Below are 21,794 nucleotides of genomic sequence, written 5' to 3'. Positions count from 1 at the left end.
CACCCCTTGTTAATTTTTGTCCTTTGATATTCTTCAATTCATCTGATCTAATGGCCGAAAATTAAAAGGGTGTGAGAGACGTAAAAGGGGGTGTGTGGATATCACTAGGCCTGTCATTTTGGACCCAACCCGTTAACCCGACCCGACCCAACCTATTAATATTTGTATTTGGGTGGATGCTTAACGGGTCGGGTCATTAACGGGTGAACCCGTTAACAACCCGTTAAATAACGGGTCACTTTGGATCAACCCGTTAGACCCGTTAGGACCCGTTAACACCCGTTAGGACCCGTTAACGGGTCGGGTCATTAACGGGTGAACCCGTTAACAACCCGTTAAATAACGGGTCACTTTGGATCAACCCGTTAGACCCGTTAGGACCCGTTAACACCCGTTAGCATCCATTAGTTAAGGATATTTTAGAAATTTTAGTAAAGTCTTAATAACAAAAAATAAACTTTATGCAAAAATAATAATAATAATAATTGTTAACGGGTGTTAACGGGTGAAACGGGTGACCCGTTAGCTTAACGGGTTGGGTTCGGATGACCCGTTAACTTAATGGGTCGGGTTGAACCCGACCCAAACCCAATAAACCCGATCCATTTACAGGTCTAGATATCACATCCCAAGTCTGAACTCTTAATATAGAGACGACCGTTGAGTTTCTTTGAACACAAGTGGGCACAATGTGAGCCGACCTCTGAGTTTCAATTACCGATGTGGATCTCTACGTGTGAACCATTAAATGAGATTACATGTGAGAGGGAGTGTTAAAGTCCCACATCGGTGAGTTCAAAGAAATCCAATGGGTTTAAATAAGATTACCCTACTCTAACTAATACTGAGGTCTTTTGTGATAAAACCCCACATCTGATGGATTAGGCATGTTGTAAAGTTGGGAACAATATCAGTGTCGTTAGAGTGAGGCGAGCCCGGTGATCCAAAAATCCAACAAGCTTTGCTACATGAATGTGAATAAAAGAAAGTACAGTGTTTGGGAGTTTTATCAAGCAGTGGTTTGTTGGAGAAGTTGGTTAACAACTTCTTTTGTGGGCAGTGCAGGAATAACTCCTTCTTTTTAGCACTGTGAGAGCACCACAGCCATTGGCAAACAAGAGAGCTTCTCTCAGCTTTTGTTCATCTTGGTTAGGTAAAAGAATTCAAACTTTCAGTTCCATATAAGGTGACATGTGTTCAAAAATTGAATGAAAAAGGATTGGGCTCGTTTGAATACGGCATAGCTCAACAAGTTTATAGAGAGTCCGGTACAACTTTTGATTACAAAATGGGCTATCGTGTCATGGTAAGCATGACACTGAAGCCCAATTTGTTGTGCCAGCTCGCTCAGCCCATCTATATTGTTTAGGGGTAAAAAAAAAGGAAAACTAATAAAAAAAGCTTGAAAACTTTGAGTTTTAATGATAAGGACAAAATAAAGGGTAAAGTGAATAGTACCAGGTTTAACTTTTTAGTGTAAAAATGTGGTTTTTCGTTAAAGTCAACAGTACCGTGGACTTTTCGTTAAAACTCCCTAAAGAAAAACTTGCAAATGCATACTTTGTACAGATTGATTTCTGAACCCAAGCTGTTGAGCATATAGCAGCAACAAAAGAATCACCAGCACCACTATCAACAACATCGGCTTTGATACCTGCAACCTTACCCTTAAATTCCTGCACTCCACAGTAAAAAGAGGGATCAACAAAACCAAATTAACTGCAGATAAAAATCCAATCTGCTATTTACATCAAGATGGATGTTAACCTTTGTGTAGTATCTACAGCCTGCTGACCCTTCAGTTACAAGCAGAAGCTTCAAATTCGGATGGTAAAGTGATAAGGGAATTTTATATTATATATTTAACCTTATTTTTAGTATATTTTGGTTCATATGTTGGAAGAATTTTGATACTTTGAATTGTATTTTCAATATAGGACTTTCGACTTCTTCTGGAGCAAAACGTGGTCAAATGGACGAATTTTGGAGTAATTCTAGTTGGAAGACGTTCGTGAGTCACTTAGCTTGATCATATCAAATTTTGGGATTTTTCCACTAAGTGGTTATTTTCTGGCGATAAAATAAAGGAGGGTTGCACGGTGCTGGAAAATGACGTTTCTGGACTTAAATTGCGTTTTCAGAGCCCAAGATGACATCGGATGGTTTCGTGGCCTTCTGGATATGTGTTCGGAACGTCCTGATCTTAAAAACAATCTATCTTGGGCCAGATTTGGAGGAGATCTGAGACTAAAACGTGGCTGGACAAGTACTTGGTAGATTCTCCTAGTTTAATTAGGGTTTTATTTTCTAAGATATTTTATTATTTTTCTTAGTTTCCTAATTGGAATAAGAGACCTATGTTTTAGGGTTTGTGATGGCTTAGCAAATATATTGCTTTGCCGTCTACAGTTTTTCGGGGGACGCTTATTATTATTCAACTTCAGAGACAAAGAACTTGGCTAGGGTTCTTGGGGATTTTCTGCTTTAAGGTGCCTTCATTCCTTTTATTTTCAATAATATTTTCTATGATTTCAACTATGAATATGCATAACTAATTCTTGTTGCTAGGGTGAAGCCTTGAGTCTTAGCATGAAAATGTAATTTTTATTTAATTGCTTATGATTGATTGCATGCACACTTTGAATTATTGATCACTGTTTCAAACTATCTAATTATCTTGATGACTGGCCACCATTAGGATGTTTAGACAAGTAATTGGATGCAATTTGGTCGGAATATCACCGGAGAATTGAGTATTGCTTCTTGTGATTGATGATTGTAATTTCATCTAAGGCGAATATCACGCTCTTAGGGGTTGCATGGTTCTTCAAAAGGTTTTCATAGAACTTAATAAATCTTGCATGTTCATATTTGATCTGAATATCACAGACGAATTGCATGTTAGATATATGTTCTTGCTTGAATATCACGAGGAGAATATATATTAGGAAAACCTAACATTCAAAGTGGCATGTGTAAGTCATGAGTAATTGGTAGAAATTCGTAGGATTGCTAGGTGATGGTGGAACCCTAGTGCTATTATAAATTGGTATTTAAAACTATTTTCTTTTGTCATATTAGTTTTTAATTAAAATTCGTTTTTAATATTACCCAATTTAAGAATCTCTTTTCTCAAGTTTTAATTCTAAGTAGTTGATTAGGAATTGTTTCTACGTAAATTATTAAAATAGTCCTTGAGGAGAACGACCTTGCATGAACATCTGTACTACAACATCCTCATATTCTTGCAAGTATTTCATGTGATTTTGCACCTGTTTGCATAGATAGTAAAAATCTTATCATAAAGCTTTTTCAAGACCACCCCATCATCATAAGGATCATCACCTCTGGTCAAGAATTCAATTTTGTCCTCGCTTATCTGCAATTTTGTGAATACATTATAACACGTGAATTGGTAACACCAGGTAACTCTGTATGGCCGTTATACCAAACAGCATAATGCAACTTAATAATGTCAGCTTGGTTCCATATAATAATAATACCTTTTTCGAGCAGCCTCTGTAGATGGCCATAGTGGCAATCTTAGATTCGGGTCGTATGATAGGATACAACAAGCGTCCATTGCGGCAAGATGAGCTGATCTGCATGGTTCCTCAATCAAACTAATTGATCCATAGTGAAATATGCCAACCTGCATCAGTAAAAATTGTCACGAACTGAAGGAAAAAAATGACTATTTCAGGTTTATAGTGTTAATGTTTCACCTTTTTGATTAAATTTACATCAAGTTATTTTTCATGAGGAAGCATATCAGCACTAGGGGTGTGATAGAACATGAATTCGCACTCCCTGTCACTTCTGAGTGTAACAAACGCCAGTGCAGTCCTTGCATGCGGATCAAAGCGCACGCCAGAATTGTCCACATTGTTTTCTTTCAGAATGTCAGCCAATATGTATCCAAATTCATCCTTACCAACCTGGGATGCAATTGCTAGACTTTACACTCTGTTTGGATACGGTAAAATAAAACAAATTTCATTTTAAAATACAAAATTTGGGATGGGAAAGCAGTTTTCCCTCGTTTGGGAACTTGTAGCGTGAGAATAGCCAATTTCTATGGGAAAAAAAGGGCGAAATTGGGGATGAAAATTACCGAGTTTAATTTCTGTGTAAATAGGAGGAATTTCAACCAGGAGAATCCTAAATCCATCGGCTGGAAATCATGCACCCGCCAAATTTCATGATTAGGGCGCCAAACGGGGATGATTAGCGCCAAAGTTCACAATAAAAAGGGCTTCACTCAGTTAGCTCTCCAATCTTTGAAGAGATTCTCGCGCTTCATCTTCTTCCTTCGTTCTAGGTCAGCCTCTTCTCTCTTCTTTTTTGAATTATTTTAAGCTTTTTTGGTATACTCTTTATATCAATTGTGAATTTTGTTGATAGTCATATGCTTGGTGTGCTTATTAATTTTTTTTTTATCCGATTGAATTGTGTTGTCTGTAACCTCATCTGGGAAACAATTCAAATTAAGAATCAGAGTATAATTGTCTTTTTAATTAGTGAACGCTAATTCAATCAAATTTATCCAATTGAATTGTGATATCAAACGATAAGGAATCAACTCACAATGGGCATCATATAATCGTCTTGACGGTTAACATCTAACTAATCGAGAAAATCTGATTAGCAGACCAAAGTTCTTTAATTATGATGTATGACAAGCAGAAGCAGCGACAAGAAAAAACGCTAATTTCTTTAAAGTAAGTAATCAAAGGAACAATTAGCAGGTAGCTCGTAACACTCTTTTTGGGTCTGTAACCTTGTATGGGAAAAATGGAAGGTTTTTGGTGGTGGTGGGTAGGGGGGATACATACTATTGGCTCTTCCCTTGAATTGTTTCCTTCACTGGAAGAAAAGAAAACTTAGATTAGCAGTCCTCCATTTTTAGTTTTTGATTGGCTTTGGTGTTAGTTTAGAAAGTTCCTTTTTACAGATGTTCTTTTGAAGGTTAACAATAGCTAAGATTGAAAATGATAATTTTGTTAAGCCACTAGAGCAGTAATTGAAAGAAGGAATTACTCTCATGATACTAATGCTAGATTGTTCTATCTTTACGAATCCACTGTTGATTTGAATGTGACTTGTATGGCTACTCATTTTTTTTTGGTTCACTTTTGCCTCATTTGTTTTTTGGTTGCATAGCCTCACTCTTAATTTCTTGTCTCAAAAACCTTATGCATCTACTACATGTATATCTACAACTTTTGGTTAAAACAAAAAGTTGCATATCCCATAACTGTTGTTGTATGTCACAATATATCTTTGTTCATATATTCAAATAGGTATGGAAAATACTGACGTTGTAGACATGCTAACGAGGTTAAAGCGAAAGTGTGCTATAAATGAAGAGGAAAATAGGAAAAAGTGGAAAATTATTGTCGGTACAATTATATATGTTATTGTCATTGTCATGCATTTGTATAATAAAAGTGTTCTTCTCAAAGAACCTTCAAATGATTGGGATCAAGAAAGACAATCTTTCCTCGGTCGATTGTTTAATGGAAAAGATTCAACTTGCATTGAACAATTACGAGTTAGCAAGAGTGCATTTAAACGGTTATGTGAAATTTTACAACGGATTGGTGGATTAGTTCGCACTAGACATGTGTCCATTGAAGAATCTGTTACAATTTTTTTTGTATATACTTGCCCACAAATTGAAGTTTAGAGTCATCGGTTTACACTATTATCATTCCAAGGAAACAATTAGTCGGCAATTTCACAATGTATTGCATGCAATGATGAAAATAAGTCAAGAATATGTGAAATATCAACCATGCGTTATTAGTAATTTTGAAAGAGAGAAGTGGCGGTGGTTTGAGGTAATCAATCAACACCTAAACCAAAAAAATTATGTATTTGTTTGATATCTTCACTAGCTTTTTAGACTTTAATCTTTTTTTTTCATTGCATGACATTTTTATTTAGAATTGTCTTGGAGCACTTGATGGAACTCTCATTCTAGTAACAATAACGACTGAGGAAAGACCAAGATATCGAGATAGAAAGGGTGATATATCCACTAATATGTTAGGAGTTTGTGGTCCAGATTTAAGATTTTTTTATGTGTTACCTGGATGGGAAGGTTCTGCATCTGATGCTTGTGTTTTGCATGATGCTTTACAAATGAGTAACCGGTTTCATGTTCCAAATGGTAATGTGTGATACCAATAAGTTTTATGTTAGAAAAACAAAACTTTAAAATATATCTAAATTTGTTCTCTAAATTTTTATTGTAGATAAGTATTATCTTGTGGACGTTGGCTATACTAATGGACCGGGATTTTTAGCACCTTACCATGGAACTAGATATCACTTGAAAGAGTGGGTTGGAAACTGTCGACCTGAACACTACAAAGAATTATATAATTTGCTTCATTCAAGGGCAAGGAATGTTATTGAGAGGGCATTTGGATTGTTAAAAAAACGATGGAGCATATTACGCACACCATCCTTTTTTGATATTAAAATGCAAGTAAGGATTATAAATGCATGTTGTATCTTGCTTAATTTTATTAGAATTGAGCAAGCAGGTGATCCAGTTTTAGAAGCTCAAGATTTATAATTTTTAGTATCTGTGGACTCAGAGTTGTTAAATTATTAGGAAAATGAAAATAACTCTGATAGGATTACATCTGTTCAAGCTATTGCCGAATGGACAACGTTTCGTGATACATTGGCATTGCAAATGTTCCATGATTACCAAGCTCAGAGAGCAGCCAATACTTCTTAATCTAAAATTAGTTGTTTTTCTTAGCATGTTATCTTTAACGTCCTAGTTAATAATTTTGTCAATGACATTATTGATACGAAATGCATTAGTTTTTAAATTTTATGGAATGCCCTGGTTTTCAGATTTTAGTTTGATTATGTTGTTTTAGTGAATGCTAATACTCTGATTCTTGATATTCATGCTATGAAATGCATTAGTTTTTATATTTTATGGAATGCCCTGGTTTTTAGATTTTATTTTAATTGTGTTGTCTTAGTGAATAATGATACTTTGATTCTTGATATGCATGCTATGAAATGCATTAGTTTTTATATTTTATGGAATGCCTTGGTTTTCAGATTTTAGTTTGATTATATTGTCTTAGTGAATGCTAATACTCTAATTCTTGATATGCGTGCTATGTGTTGAAGTTTCTTTCGAGTGCAAATATAAGGATAGTATAGTGGCACAAGTACGGGTGTAAAACCATAGGGACTAAGAAACAACTTAGTAAAACCTTTGACTCTTACAAATTAGCATTAGTTAAAGACTCCTATGACTTAAAATGGGGGGTTCGAGTAATTTTGGAAAAGAAATAAAGACAGAAAGAAAAGGGAAAAATTAGAACTATCTAAAAACAAACCTAAGACATTGAATAGGTTAGAAACGTTTTTAGGACATAAATCTGATTTCAAATAAACAAAGGCCTTCCCTAAACATTCATGAATTAGTGATATGATCTTTTCACTTATCCCTTTCAAATGCATAGCTAAGATGTTCACATATCTAGCATGGCATATAACTAGATTGTATGAATCCTCTCTTACTTTGCATGTTAGATGCATGGCATATACATAACACTTATGTTTGTAGGTGCAACCTAGCATGGCATATACTTAGATTTAGCACCTAGAAACTCATTAAGAATGAAGAGGATTATGAACATCACATGAACCCTAGAACATGGCATTTATCCTAGAACTTCATGGAATCAATTTACATGATTAGTTAACCTAACCACATGTTGCTAATGAATGAAAGAAGTTATGGCAGTCATCCTTATCATTCTCAACAGAATGCAAACATAAACAAGGTAGCTAAGCTTGAAAATATGTGCTTGAAATGATTGAAACAAAAAACTGATTCTAGCTTGTAAATGAAATTGATAAACTAAAACTGCATCATAACATTAATTCAATCATGTCTAGGGCTTCAAAGCAGCCCTAAGTATCCATAAAAAAAAAAAATACATAAAAAAGTCAGGAAAGCTAGAACCTAGAAACTACTTAAGGCCGAAGAATCTTGCTCTCTCTCCAGATTCTCTTCCTTCTGTTGAGTATTTGTCTCGTATTGAAAGGCTTAGGACTTAACTAACATCTGACACATTTACATCCTTAAATTGACTCTCATTTATAACTCATAACAACCAGCTTTTAGTATTGGAGTAACTGAAAACTAGCTGTTATCAGAATTTGTAACCGAACAGCTCTTCTTTATTCTGTCATAACTTCTTGTCGAAACCTCCAAATCATAAGCTGTAAAGACCATCAGAAAGAAGAGTTCCATGCTTTCCAACCATATATGGCCCATTTTCTAATTCATTCTGAGCACTTCAGGGCAAAGCTTGTAAGTTGGCTGTTCTGCAAGGGCCTCTTTTGGCGGATCTTGGGCCACTTGTTACAATATTCAAAATAAGATGATTTCTTCAAGTCCTTACTTTTATCTTGAAATACAATACAAACAACAAAATACCTTGTGATGCATGGAGATTTTAAGTCAAAAAGCTAAGAAAAAGAGGGCGTAAAAGTATAACTTTATGCACTCAACACTATGAAATGCATTAGTTTTTATATTTTATGGAATGCCCTGGTTTTTAGATTTTATTTTGATTGTGTTGTCTTAGTGAATAATGATACTCTGATTCTTGATATGCATGTGTTTACGAATGACTTAAAATTTCAATTAATATTTGTTTAATGTTAGGAGCAATGGAAGGATCTGATATAAAACCAGTATGCAAACAAAAACCAAGGAGAAAGAAAGAGAACCAAGAAATTGAAAATGAAAGATGAAAATAATTATTTTAGATGGAATGTAGATATGAAACGTGCTTTGGCTGATATACTTCACGAAGAACGAAGATTGGGTAACAAAGGAGATGGTGGTTGGAAGATAGCTGCTTATAATTTTGCTGCATTTATATTATCTGCTCAATTTGATATTCATGTAACTGCCGTTAGCATTCGAAATCATGTGAAGTTTTGGAAAAAGTTCTATGCCATAGTGAGTGATATACTAAGTCAAAGTGGATTTAGTTGGGATGCAACCAAAAAGATGATAAGTGTAGATGAAGATCATGTCTGGCAAGAGTACGTGAAAGTATGGTAAATTCATTAATTTTCTTTTGTGTGTGTGATATTCTTTTAACTCTTGTTATACTTACGGTTTGCTTTTTGATTTTTATGTTTTGATTGGTAGTCACATAGTGGTGCTAAAAGTTTTCGTTGGAAGGTCATTCCAATTTGGGATAATGTACTGGATTTGTGTGGCAAAGATAGAGCTACGAGTGAGGGTGCTGAAACAGGTGTGGAAGCTGTTGAGATTATGACTCCTCCATATAATGAAATTATTAATGATATTTCACCTACTTCAGCCAATGGTTAGAAGACTCAAGGCAAGAGAAAGCTAAAAATTTTTGTTGATGTGCCTCATACAAAGAAAAAACCAACCACCCTTAAAGATATGATTGCAGATTCACTTGCCAAGATGGCTATATCCTTTCAAGACTATATTTGTACGGACACAAAGAAGCTTGATCCAATAGAGGTATATGATGAAGTAAATGCAATACCAGATCTCAGTGAAGAAGAACAAATCAAAGCATGTGCTTGGTTGATCGAAAATGACAAGCAATTTCTCATGTTGAAGACACTCCCAGTTGAGAAGAAAAAGAATATGGTATTATTGTTTACTTCATGAGGCACATAGGATTATTTTCATTATATTACCCATTTTAGTGTTTTTCAGTAAGATTTTAGTTAGGATAAAAGCCTTGCATGTCATGAAAGTTCATTGATATTTGCAAGTGTGCTTTACTGGGATTTTTCTACTTCAATCAATTTTATCATATTATTGCAGACTCATCACATTGTCACAGCTATTAATTGTTGGAAAATTTACTCTGATTTTAACTAATGTCTTGCTGATGTATCATTTTGACGCAAACTGATGAAATGCCTGAGAGGGATGTTGTTTCTTGGATTGAGTTGATTGTTGCTTATACCAAGGCTGGGGATATGGAATCAGCCCGGGAGTTTTTTGAGGGGTTGCCTGCAAAAGATATGGTGGCATGGACTGCAATGATTAATGGTTATGCTCAGAATGCCCATCCAAGAGTGGCATTGGATTGCTTTGAGAGAATGCATTGTGTTGGTGTAGGGACTGATGAGATTATGTTGGTTGGTCTCATTTTGGCTTGTGCATAATTAGATGTGTCTAAGTATGTTAATTGGGTTCGAGACATTGCTGAGAAATCCAGTTTTGGGCTTACTGAAAATGTTCTTGTGGGTTCTGAATTGATAGATATGTACTCTAAGTGTGGAAGTTTGGATAATGCATTCAAGGTTTTTCAGGGAATGAAGGAAAGAAACATATTTTCTTATAGCTCAATGATTTTGGGGTTTGCAATGCACGATGCAAGTGCAGCGATAGAATTATTTCATGAGATGTTGATGACTGAGATAAGACCTAACAAGGTTACTTTTATAGGAGTGCTGACAGCTTGCAGCCATGCCGATATTGTTGATTATTGAAACCGGTTTGTATAAGATCGCAAGGGATGGGTTTTATGTATGGGTTGTCATCCTCACCTTACCTTTCTTTTGTCAACCTTTCTTAGTTGCTTGTAAAACTTTTTTCCTTGTAATTTGGTTTTGGCTTTTCCACTTGTTAGGGCAGATTTTAAGGATTGTGTTGGGGTAGTTAGCCTATAATCTCTTGTAGCTTTCTTTTTGGCTCTCTATAAGAGTTGCCTTCACTCTTTTGTAATCTTCATAATGAAATATACAACAAATATTAAAACCAAAACTCAACATGGTATTAGAGCAGGAACCATAGGGTCTTGACTTTGTTCATTTTTTTTTTATTTCTTCATTTGCTCATCATCGATAGAGATGGCAGAAGAAAATGCGTCTAGTGTCGATAGTGCCTCATATTCCTCCCCAAACTTAACCTAAGGGGGTGAGAACAATCTAAATCAATGACTCTACTCGGTGCTACTGAACGAGTTCAACTACCTTTCTTGGTCAAGAGCTGTGTCACTTGTTATAGGAGGAAGATCGAAGCTAGGGTTTATCAATGGAAGCTCTTGGCCCCTAGAATCCACTTCACCAACCTATGATGCATGGCACACTACTAATCAGCTGGTCATATCCTGGATACTTAACTCTATGGAGCTAAAACTTTCTAAGCTTTTCAGTTATTCAAAGTTTTCCCTTCTTCTCTGGGAGTCTGTCAAAGACATGTATGGCAGCCAAAACAACTCAATTCGCATCTTTCAACTGAAAAAGAGTGTGGCTAGTTTAAAGTAAGGTGATCACTCATTTGTTTAACACCTTGGAAGTATGAAATCCATGTGGAATGAACTCGATATGCATCGTCCGCACACCACTGATTCCGTTGTGCTACTGAAGAGGGCTGATGAAGACAAGGTGTTTCAACTCTTAGCAAGCTTGGGAGCTGAGTATGAAGACCTGCGTAGGCATTTGTTAATGACTCAAGAGCTGCCCTCATTTACCAGTGTGTGTCATGCAGTCCAGAGAGAGGAAACTCGACGAAGAATGATGAACATTCATCCCAAATCCAACTCTGAGGCTAGGGTTTTCACAATAAATCATAAAGCAACTGGTGATAGGGTGCTAGGGAAGAAAGCAGACTAGAAATGTTCTTATTGCAACATGAAGGGACATTTAAGAGAAAAATGTTGGATTCTTCATCCGGAGTTAAAGCATAAGTTTGATAGGGAAGGCGAGATGATCAAAGATGGGAAGGAAGGAGTCACTCCAAAAGCATTTCACTCAGCTTGTTCCTCAACTGATGGAATGGCCAATTTCTCAACAGATCATGTGTCCTTGATCAACGAGTTTGCTGATATTCTTCAAAAGAAGCAAGGAAGCATTGAGCCTGATGAAATGACGCTTGAAAACCTTACTGCAATGCTAGGGAAATTTGTTATATTCTTGGCTGACTCAGAGAACACATTGAAAAGCAATATTCCAGGTATTATCAATGCCATTTCCACTACTCTTATTGTAAATGTTACACATGATTTTTAGATTATTGACTTTGGTGCCACTGATCATATAACTAATAAACCCTCTAGTCTCCACGAATTTCAAAGAACTATTGATCCAATTCATTTATCTGTTGCAAATGGGAAAGGGGAACCTATTCTAGGGAAAGGAAAGGTTAGATTGCTAAGTGAGCATACTGATTCCACTGCTTTTTATGTACCTTCTTTTCCTTTTCATCTCTTGTCAATAGGAAAAATCACAAAAACCTTAGATTGTCTTGACATATTTTCCCCTCACAATGTTGTGTTTTAGGATCGAGTTACTCAGAAGAAGATTGCTGAAGGGTTTTTCTTGAACGAACTTTACTATCTCTTAAAGGAGTCCAATTTGTCAAGAAGCTCAATGTCAACTTATGTCAAGTTTAGGAACACCAACTCTGGCATCAATACCTTACTTATCGCTCAGAACTTGTGATGACCAAGTTGTTTCCTATTTTTTGTAGAAACACACTTGAGTGTGAAACTTGTCAAATATCAAAAGCCACTAGACCTCCCTTTGTTTACTCTAATTGTAGAACTAGTAAACTTTTTGAGCTTGTTCACTCAGATATCTGGGGTCCTTCCTGTGTAGAATCCTTTGATGGGTATAGATATTATGTTACATTTGTTGATGACTATTCTAGAGTGACCTGGTTGTATCTTTTAAAACTTAAAAGTGATTTGGTTGATGCTTTTAAGGACTTTCACAACCTAATCACCAATCAATTTTCATCTAAGTTATATACGTTAAGATAAGATAATGACACCGAGTACACTTCCAATAACATGAGTAATTACTTAAGCAATCATGACATTTTGCATCAAACTAGCTGTGTTGGTACACCACAACAACATGGTGTGGCAGAGAGGAAGAATCGAGACTTATTGGAGAAGACTTGATCGCTTTTGATTCAAATGAATTTTCCTAAGAAATTTTGGTCTCAAGCCCTACTCACTGCCACTTACATCATTAATAGATTGCCAACTCGGGTGTTGAATGTTAAATCTCTTTTTAAAGTTATAAAGGGCAGGCCTATAAACTTGTCTCACCTCATGGCCTTTGGTTGTACTTATTATATGCACATTCAAGCTCTCCATCTTGACAAACTCGACCCTCGAGCTGTCAAATGTGTGTTTATGGGATATGCCAGTTCTCAAAAGGGTTACAAAGTGTACAACCCTAACACGGGGAAGCTGGTAGCTCTAGAGATGTGCGATTTGATGAATATTCACCTTATTTCCACAAAAGGTTGGAGACTAATGCTAATATGGAAGATCTTATGGACCTATTTCCACTACCTATTTCAGCAGAAATTCATGAAGTCATTCTTGCTCATATCAGCACTGATAGTTCTCAACTCACTGAGAGTGTAATTGATGCAGTGCCAAGCTCCTCTAGACCATCAGAAGCTCAACCAAATCAGCAAGCTATAAGTGCACCAAGAAGAAATCCTACACAAGATGGACATCCACCAGTGAGGTTACAAGAGTACGTTACTTACATTGCAAGGCATCCTATCTTTGTAGCCATTTCTTATCACAGATTCTCATATTCTCATGCTTCTTTCCTTAACAAATTGTCCCACACTTTCGAAACAAGGAATTTTCATGAAGCCACATGCATGCCTGAGTGGCAAGATGCTATGACTAAAGAGCTTCAAGCTCTGAATGACAAATAGACATGGAGTGTGTTAAACCTTCCAAATGGCAAGAAGGTAGTGGGAATTAGGTGGATATATAACACCAAATTCAACTCCAATGGAAGCATTGAGAGACGCAAGGCACAATTAGTAGCTCAAGGCTTTACTCGAACCTATGGCATTGACTACAAGGAGACTTTTGCTCCTGTTGCCAAAATGAACATAGTGAGGGTATTGTTGTTTATGGCAGTCAATAATGCATGGCCCTTATTCCAAATGGATGTGAAGAATGCATTTCTTCATGGGGATTTTGAAGAAGAAGTGTACATGAAGTTGCCTCCTGGTCATCTAAGAGAAAATGTTAGTTCAGTCCTTGAAGCTGCAGGGTTCAAAAGGAGTCATCCTTACTCTTCTTTGTTTGTTAGAAATGGTATTGCTGGAAAATTGATTGTGCTTATATATGTTGACTACCTAATTATTGAAGGAAATTTTGTGCAAAACATGTTCATTTAAGCAACATCTATAGCATGCAATTAACAATTAAAAGGCGGAATCATGCTTGTATGCACTTAAAAACAAAACATTAACCATGAAATTCAAAGCCTAGTAGATTGGTGAACCTTGACTCAACTTAAAACAACATTTGTTAGTTGAGAAATTATACCTTTGTAGATTCCTCTTTGCATAAGCAAAGGCTAATCACCCAAAGAGAGGGCCTTCATTCCTTGCATCTTAGATCTATGGATTTGGATGGATGAAATGGTTCTCCAAGTTCCCAAAATTGAGAACCTCTAAGTCTCTTCACCAAGGTTAGATTGGAGAAGAAATGAGTGACCTTGGAGTAGTAAGATTGCTAGCTAAACCCTCCAAGGAGGCCGGCCACTTTAGAGAGAAATGAGAGCTTATGTTCTCATCCTTTCCCAAAAAGAAAACCCTAAATGAATTTTGGCTATAAAGTCATAATTATACCTTAATTCATTGGAGTGGCAAACTTGTAAATAAGTCCAAAACTCACTCCATCTCTAAATGGCCGGCCTTAGGGTATTATTGGGCTAATTGGGCCTTTGTGAATCATTATTCATTAAGTTGTCATACAACTTAATTCAATGGGCTTGACGTTCAAAGCCCATTGGGCCTTAAGGTCCAAAACTATCCCGAGGTCTTTAACGAACTTATTCGTTTGATTAATTAACATATTAATTAATCCTTGCCATAAATAATTAAACCATTTAATTATTCTTACTCATTTCCATTGTTTCTTCAATCTCCACCGAACACGGTGTACGATCCATTAGGTTCCTTTTAGCGAGGCAGTGGGCGATTAAAACCATTTCAAATCGATTGTGAATTGAAACTTACTTTCAATTCTCCCTTTAGTGATTATACACGTTTAGGGCTTCCACAAACCATGAGTGACACCTAGCAGTATATCATGGTTACCCAAGCTAATCAGAAGAGGTGGAGAACCTATTCAGTTTAGGATTACAAATGCAATACGGTCTTTCTCTAATACAATACTCTTGACCACATTGTTTGGTTTGATAGTTTATTCATGTCTACTATCCAATGTGATTCGTGTGCTTATATGATTACCTTGAATGTGATTTGGAACGACTTCCTAAATCTCATTCATACTCTGGCCAGAGATTCTTAATCATATCATAGAGTATTCTCCCCCAAACGGTTTGAAGGTTAAAGATCCCTTGTTGCGCATTCACTTGCCTCCATGGCTAAGTGGCTTAACCCTGACAATGCCGTGGACACCCTTCTGATGGAGTGACTTTGACATAATCAAGGATCAAGGACTTAACCACAAGACAACTATGATGCCTCAGGTCAAAGGACTACTTTGCATTATCCCAACCATGAGTTCTCATGTGACATGAGTATGAGAACTCCTCGTTGATCGTGTTCAGTGGACTTATTCATTATTGAGCACCTACATGCTTGTCTTGATGTCACACACACCAATGACTCGAGACTAGTCACTCTCCCTGAGAGAAGACACAGCACGTACTGATCTTAACGGACTGTCAATGCCCAATTGGCAATCCTATGATCAGGAACGTTTAGGATGTGTCTACGAAAGAATGGTCTCATGAATCTAACTTCTTTAGATCGCATTCTCCCATTCACATATTCCTTGGACTTATCGTTTAAGCGTATAACATTTATATGAGACGGCTCAAACAATAATCTTTGCCCTTGATATTAAACTAGATTAGTTTAACATGTGAAATGTCCGTAAAGTATCATCATATGATTGGTTTTAGGGCACATTTCCAACAATCTCCCACTTGCACTAGAGCCAATCAGCTTGGTCATCAGTGATGATACCTCTTCTGTAGTCATTTCATAAATGGCTGAGTAGTAGGCCTAGACAATGGATATCTATATGTTATCCATAGAAGCAACCTTGAGAATAACGACGTCACCATTATACATGATTCTTAATCATGTGGTTTTGTCTCTCATTTGAGTTCGGATCTTGATGAGACCTTGATTCCCTGGCTTGAGCTATCGCCCCATTAGTGTCAGACACTTTCTGGTTGGAACCAAATAAAGAGTTCATAAATGAACTTTCCCATCCAAACAACATTGTTGTAAACTTCTATATGGCAATATATTTTGCATTCATAATGGAACACACTAAAGTCATTACTTTAATGTTTCCATCCAAATATCTCTTTAGTCATAATAAAGAGATATCTGTTTATCTCTTCATTCATAATGAAGAAACATCCAATGATGGATTAGATTCATAATCTAATACATTTACGCTTCCATTACGTTACTCTAATTCCTCCTCGATCTTTAAGGAATTTATCCTTTAGTATTTCTTAAATACTTAAGGACTCACTTGACAGTTGCCATGGTTCTGATCCTGGGCTTGCACTGATATCGTCTTGTACCGTTCTAGGTACAACTCATATCAATGTTTTTCATACAATATGAAATACATAAATCACCTTTCTGCGTATGCATAAAGGATTCTATTTACGCATTATTTCTTTGGGAGTCAAAGAGTACGTTCTCTTTGAGAAGAGCAACTTCTTAGTCTCACTAGAGTTGTCCTTTTGATTGAAGTTCATCATCATATGAGAAACTTCCTATCATCTTTTGTCTATATTTAGGGCTTGATATAATCCAATTATATCCTAAAATCTATCAATATAGATTTCCATCCCATGTATATAGACTATGTCTCCCATATACGTTCTATCTTCATATAATGTTTTAAAGTCATAACTTTAACGAAGAAGTATTTTTTTCATTTCCAAAATTAATATATCATATATATTTAGATTTTAGGAACATGATTAACTCCCACTAATCTTTTGTAAACCTAGTAAACAAAAAATTCATTTACATCTTTATGAGAAATCAAACGATTTGATCTTTCTCTCATAAGACGCTTATAGCTCCCACTAGCTTGCTAAGATCCATGATGGATGGATCTCTACAACTTACATGTCTTGTGATTCATAGTTTTAGACATATATAATCAAGACTATCTTAATAATGTTTTCGGAAACCCATATTATGTCCAAACATTGAATCACCATTTAGTTGTAGCTAGCAATCTTCGAATTAATTGAAACCAAGACTACGTCAAAGATGGTTTCTTCCAAGTCAACCAATCTCTTTAATTGTAGTCACCTTAAGCTACCAATTAGCTATGGAGGTTTCATTATTTCGGGCCAAATGGTACTTTACCATTTCCTTGAGTATTTATCGTATATACACTCAATGTAGTCATAAGGATTTTCATTCTTTATTTCTTTCGAATTAAGAGGTGTAACTCTATGACATAGTCATAAAGTTCAAACCATTCAACTGAGACGGTTTATAAATCCTTCTCGACTACCTTGGAGCTTGTGGTATAGGAACTAGGTTGTTATATTTGTTGATCACTATCTTGTTTCTCAAAGAACCCATTCTTTGAGTTCTATCCCTCGTTCATTTGCCCTATCTTAGGCAAATCCTAGTGTAGGATTACAATGAACTACCCAACAAACAACATTTGTTAGTTGGTTTATAGAAGTGATATCCAAATGTTAATTTAAGGATATCCACAAGATAATTCTCAAACAAATATTGCTTATTAGCACACAACCCCAAATCTTAACATGATTAAGATTTGTCTTTCTTTCCAACTACATCTTATGGAGTCATGAAAATTTTGGAAGATCTTCTAATTGACAATCATATTGTCTTAGAAGCATATATCCTATATATGGGTAATTGATAACATCCAACGAACTAAATCTTTATTCAAGTTCGTTCTTCTCTTAATGGAGAAATCCATTATCTTTTGATACTTCTTTCCTTGATATTTTTCAAGGAAACTGTTCTAAAGTGTTATCTTTCCTTGGATCAAATCTAAGGAGGCAAATACTTTAGACGTCTTACTCATCATCTTACATTTCTTGAATTCTTTGAAACCTTTTGCAAAGTATTCGGACTTATGTTTATTCAAAATAAACTATAGTCCAACCAAGAGTGATCTTCGGTGAATGTCATACAACATGAGTAGTATTATGTTGTGGACAAGTGCCACTAACATCTAAGTGAATTAACCTCAACAACTTTGTGATTCTTTCTTCTTTCCAAAAGAATAAAGATTTGAACATTTCGCCTCTATACAATTTTAATAAGAAGGTATTGGATCCGGATCTAACGATCCAAAGCATCCATCTATGACCAACTCGTAATTTATATTTTAGAGGTATCACAACTCAGTTGGGATTAGTTACTACCTTGCAACCTTTTGGGTTTTAAGCATCATTATATTCAAAACAGTTAACACTACCATATCATCTCTACTATAGAGACAATCAATTAGATTACTATAATCCAATCATTGACTAATAAAGAACAATGTTTTGTCAAACAAAACATTCATCCATCTCTACTATAGTGACGGAATTAAGTTCCTTAAAATTGGAATGTAAAGACAATCTTTGGTTTTTCAATTTCTTTGGTAGTTCATATGAGGAAGTAAGTACTATCTGCTTTCGCAGAGATCTTTATTTATTCACGTTCCGAATGTGAAGCACCTTTTTCTTCTCTCATATATCTTCTACTTCTTATTAGTCACACTTTTACAACGATTGTAAAACATAGTTACTAATACGGAATCAAGCATTCAAGTAGAAGAACCAACTGTTTTGAACTATTCAAGAATAATTTACATCACCTTCGAAAGGTGTGTTCTTGACACTTGCAAGACTTTTCTTGCAAATACCCCTTCCAATGTCCATCATTTCATAAAAAAAGTTTGTTCCCTTGGAGTTATTTCACTTTCTTCATTTGACTTCTCTTTTGACTACAATAGTCATGGTCCCTAAACTCCCACTATCTCTCTTGAAACTTATTTCAATTGTGTTATACACATCAAACGATTTGGAGAGTGTGTGGTTATTGTTCACTTTATAGTTTACAATAAACTTAGTGAACCATTTGGATAGGGACATAAAGGTGAAGTCCTAGCCTAGTTTCCGTCTCGTTAAGTGGTTTATCACTTCAACACTCAATGATTCAAAATCGTCAGAAGTCCATGTTAATGGACTATTTTTGTCAAACAACCATTATGTTCTAAACATAATTACAAACTTTCAAGAGTTGTTCAAGGCAACTCTCATTTCTTCATACAACAATTTGTAAGTGAAGAATCATGGCACATAAAGTGTCCATGCCCTTGTGCTTACTTCTAAAGTTCCTTGTTCATGTAACAAAGAAATAAGCACTGATGTTTGCATTGACTAAGGGTTGTTCAAAGCAACTCTTATTTCTTCATACAACGATTTGTAAGTGAAGAATTATGACATTAAAAGTGTTGTCCTCCTTATGATAGACTTATCTAACATTTTCTTCCAATGGTACATTATCAATAGGAAGATTGTGAGGATGAGACTACTTAGGTACATATACAATCCATTTAAGACAATCTTTGGGATTGTTGTACCAAGTCCGGAAACTAAAGCATTCGGCTTTTCTTTGTCAAGTTTTGGATAGCGTTTGTAAATATATTGGTAAACAAATACATAACGAATATAAATTGATTGATTTTAAGCCATTTGATCCGGGTCTTTAAATCAAATAGCACCACCCACTATTTTTGGCAAATTCCATATCCCTCATTGGAATTCGAGAGTTTTGGAGGTAACTCTTAGTAGGGTATGGGAGACTCACTATTACCAAGCCCACCTTACAATGATATGATGTTGGCTAGCATTAATAATAATGAGAGAGTATGCTTACTCATTTGCATCTCTTGCAAGTACCCATCTTATTTGGCCTCTAGAGAATGTAGCCTCACAATGATATGATGTTGGCTCCATTGCACTTAGTTAAGTCATTCCCACTATGCAAGTTCGGGTAGGGGTTCAAGAACAACCTCACAATGATATGATGTTGGCTATTCTCGTTGCCTACCTTTCACAACATCAAGTATGCATATAGACTCCTCCTGAGTGTAAGCATGCACTTTGTACTCCCCCATGATAGGGTGAAGCCGATGTACGAGTCACAAACGAATGGAGCCTACCACGGTGGAAGGCCACGAAAGGGTGTTCAAAGCACTCTCACGCTTCTCAACTTAATAATGGTTTGGTTGAGGGTTTTTAGGTCTCATCACATATAAATATTCATTTTAATCTGTATTAAAACAATTTTGGTCCTATTACACCTATTGGTCCATTTGATTGAATTTAGTTGTATATAATACTCCCACTATGGTTATAAAACGGTTTTTAAAGCAAGAGTATATGATACTACTAAATCAAATTACAACCAAAATCTAATCTACACATTTCCATGGTTCAAACAAATTTGAAACGGCCTTTCACATAGCTCAATTATCATAGGCTTAGGTTCATAATCACCCTTTAATTAATTAACACTTTAACTAATTAAATTGAATGCAACATTTTCATTTGGTTTTTGTATCCATAGAATTGATTTAAATGGAGCTAAATGAAATGAAAATCCAATTCTCATTTAAAGAGACAAAACCATTTTGTTCTCAACCTAATTTGGGCCAAAATGCAATAACCTCAACTTTTTGGGCTATGTTGCAAAACTTAAACTTTTGAGCTCATTTTGTAAAAACACAAAAGTCCACTACTTCATGTAATTACAACTAGAACCCAAAAATTTCAACAAATTCAAAAACTTCATTAAAGGAACAAAACAATTTGTCCTTTAATGATTTTGGGCCTTTACGTAAATACGTAAACTTTTGGGTCAAACTACAAATTACAAAAAGTACCAAAATTTTATGTAATTGCATAAAAGCCTCAAAAACACCGCACTTGTAGGGTGGCCGATTTTGGAGAGAAGGGAGTGATGTGTGTGTTGATTTGTAGTTTTAGACATAAAGTCATGCAAGTGGTGCATGACATAAATGTCATGCAAGTGGTGTGTGTGAAAGGGAATTAATCCTTACACACCCACTAATATTTCTTACACCTTTCTAAATAAATATCTAACACATTTAAACATTTGAAAAACATAAAACAAAAAACTTTATGAAATAAATCAAAACTTTGAATCAAAACACCAAACTTTATGTTCTTGGCTAAAACTCCAAGAACAATGAAGAACATTCATGAAAAACTCAAAAAATCTCCATGAACATTTTTCACCCAAAGACATCCCAAAACCACTCAAACTTAAGGGAAATAACATATAACCAAACTAGGGTACATAGAGGTTCCAAAAGTCACTTGAAAACACTTTTAACAAGTACAACATGAACCCAAAAAACCACCCTCTGGATTTGGCCGAAAATTCCCAAAAACATGGCACCAAATTTTAGCTCCAATATTCATGCTCATATGAACTACATCTACAACATTTGAGATGGCAAATTTTCTAACAAAATTTACATTCAAAGAAGCAAGAATAAAGCTTGTAACATATTACAACATTTAAATCAAAGACTATGAACTACAAAACCCAAAAGGATTCACCAACTACTAGACCTAGGCTCTGATACCACTTAAAGGAAATTTTGTGAAAAACATGTCCATTTAAGCAACATCTATAGCATGCAATTAAAAATTAAAAGGCAGAATCATGCTTGTAT

General features: G+C 35.5%; 1 pseudogene; it reads right to left on the bottom strand.

Moving 5' to 3' along the window:
- Nucleotides 1-1,009: 1,009 nt before the first annotated feature.
- The window catches only part of LOC114825856 (probable fructokinase-7), a 73,175-nt pseudogene continuing 52,390 nt past the window's right edge, over nucleotides 1,010-21,794 (bottom strand).

This window comes from Malus domestica, chromosome 07 (assembly GCF_042453785.1).
Source record: "Malus domestica chromosome 07, GDT2T_hap1".
Taxonomy (NCBI): domain Eukaryota; kingdom Viridiplantae; phylum Streptophyta; class Magnoliopsida; order Rosales; family Rosaceae; genus Malus; species Malus domestica.
The sequence above is the reverse complement of the archived record's forward strand: the minus strand, read 5'-3'. Positions and strand labels throughout refer to the sequence as shown.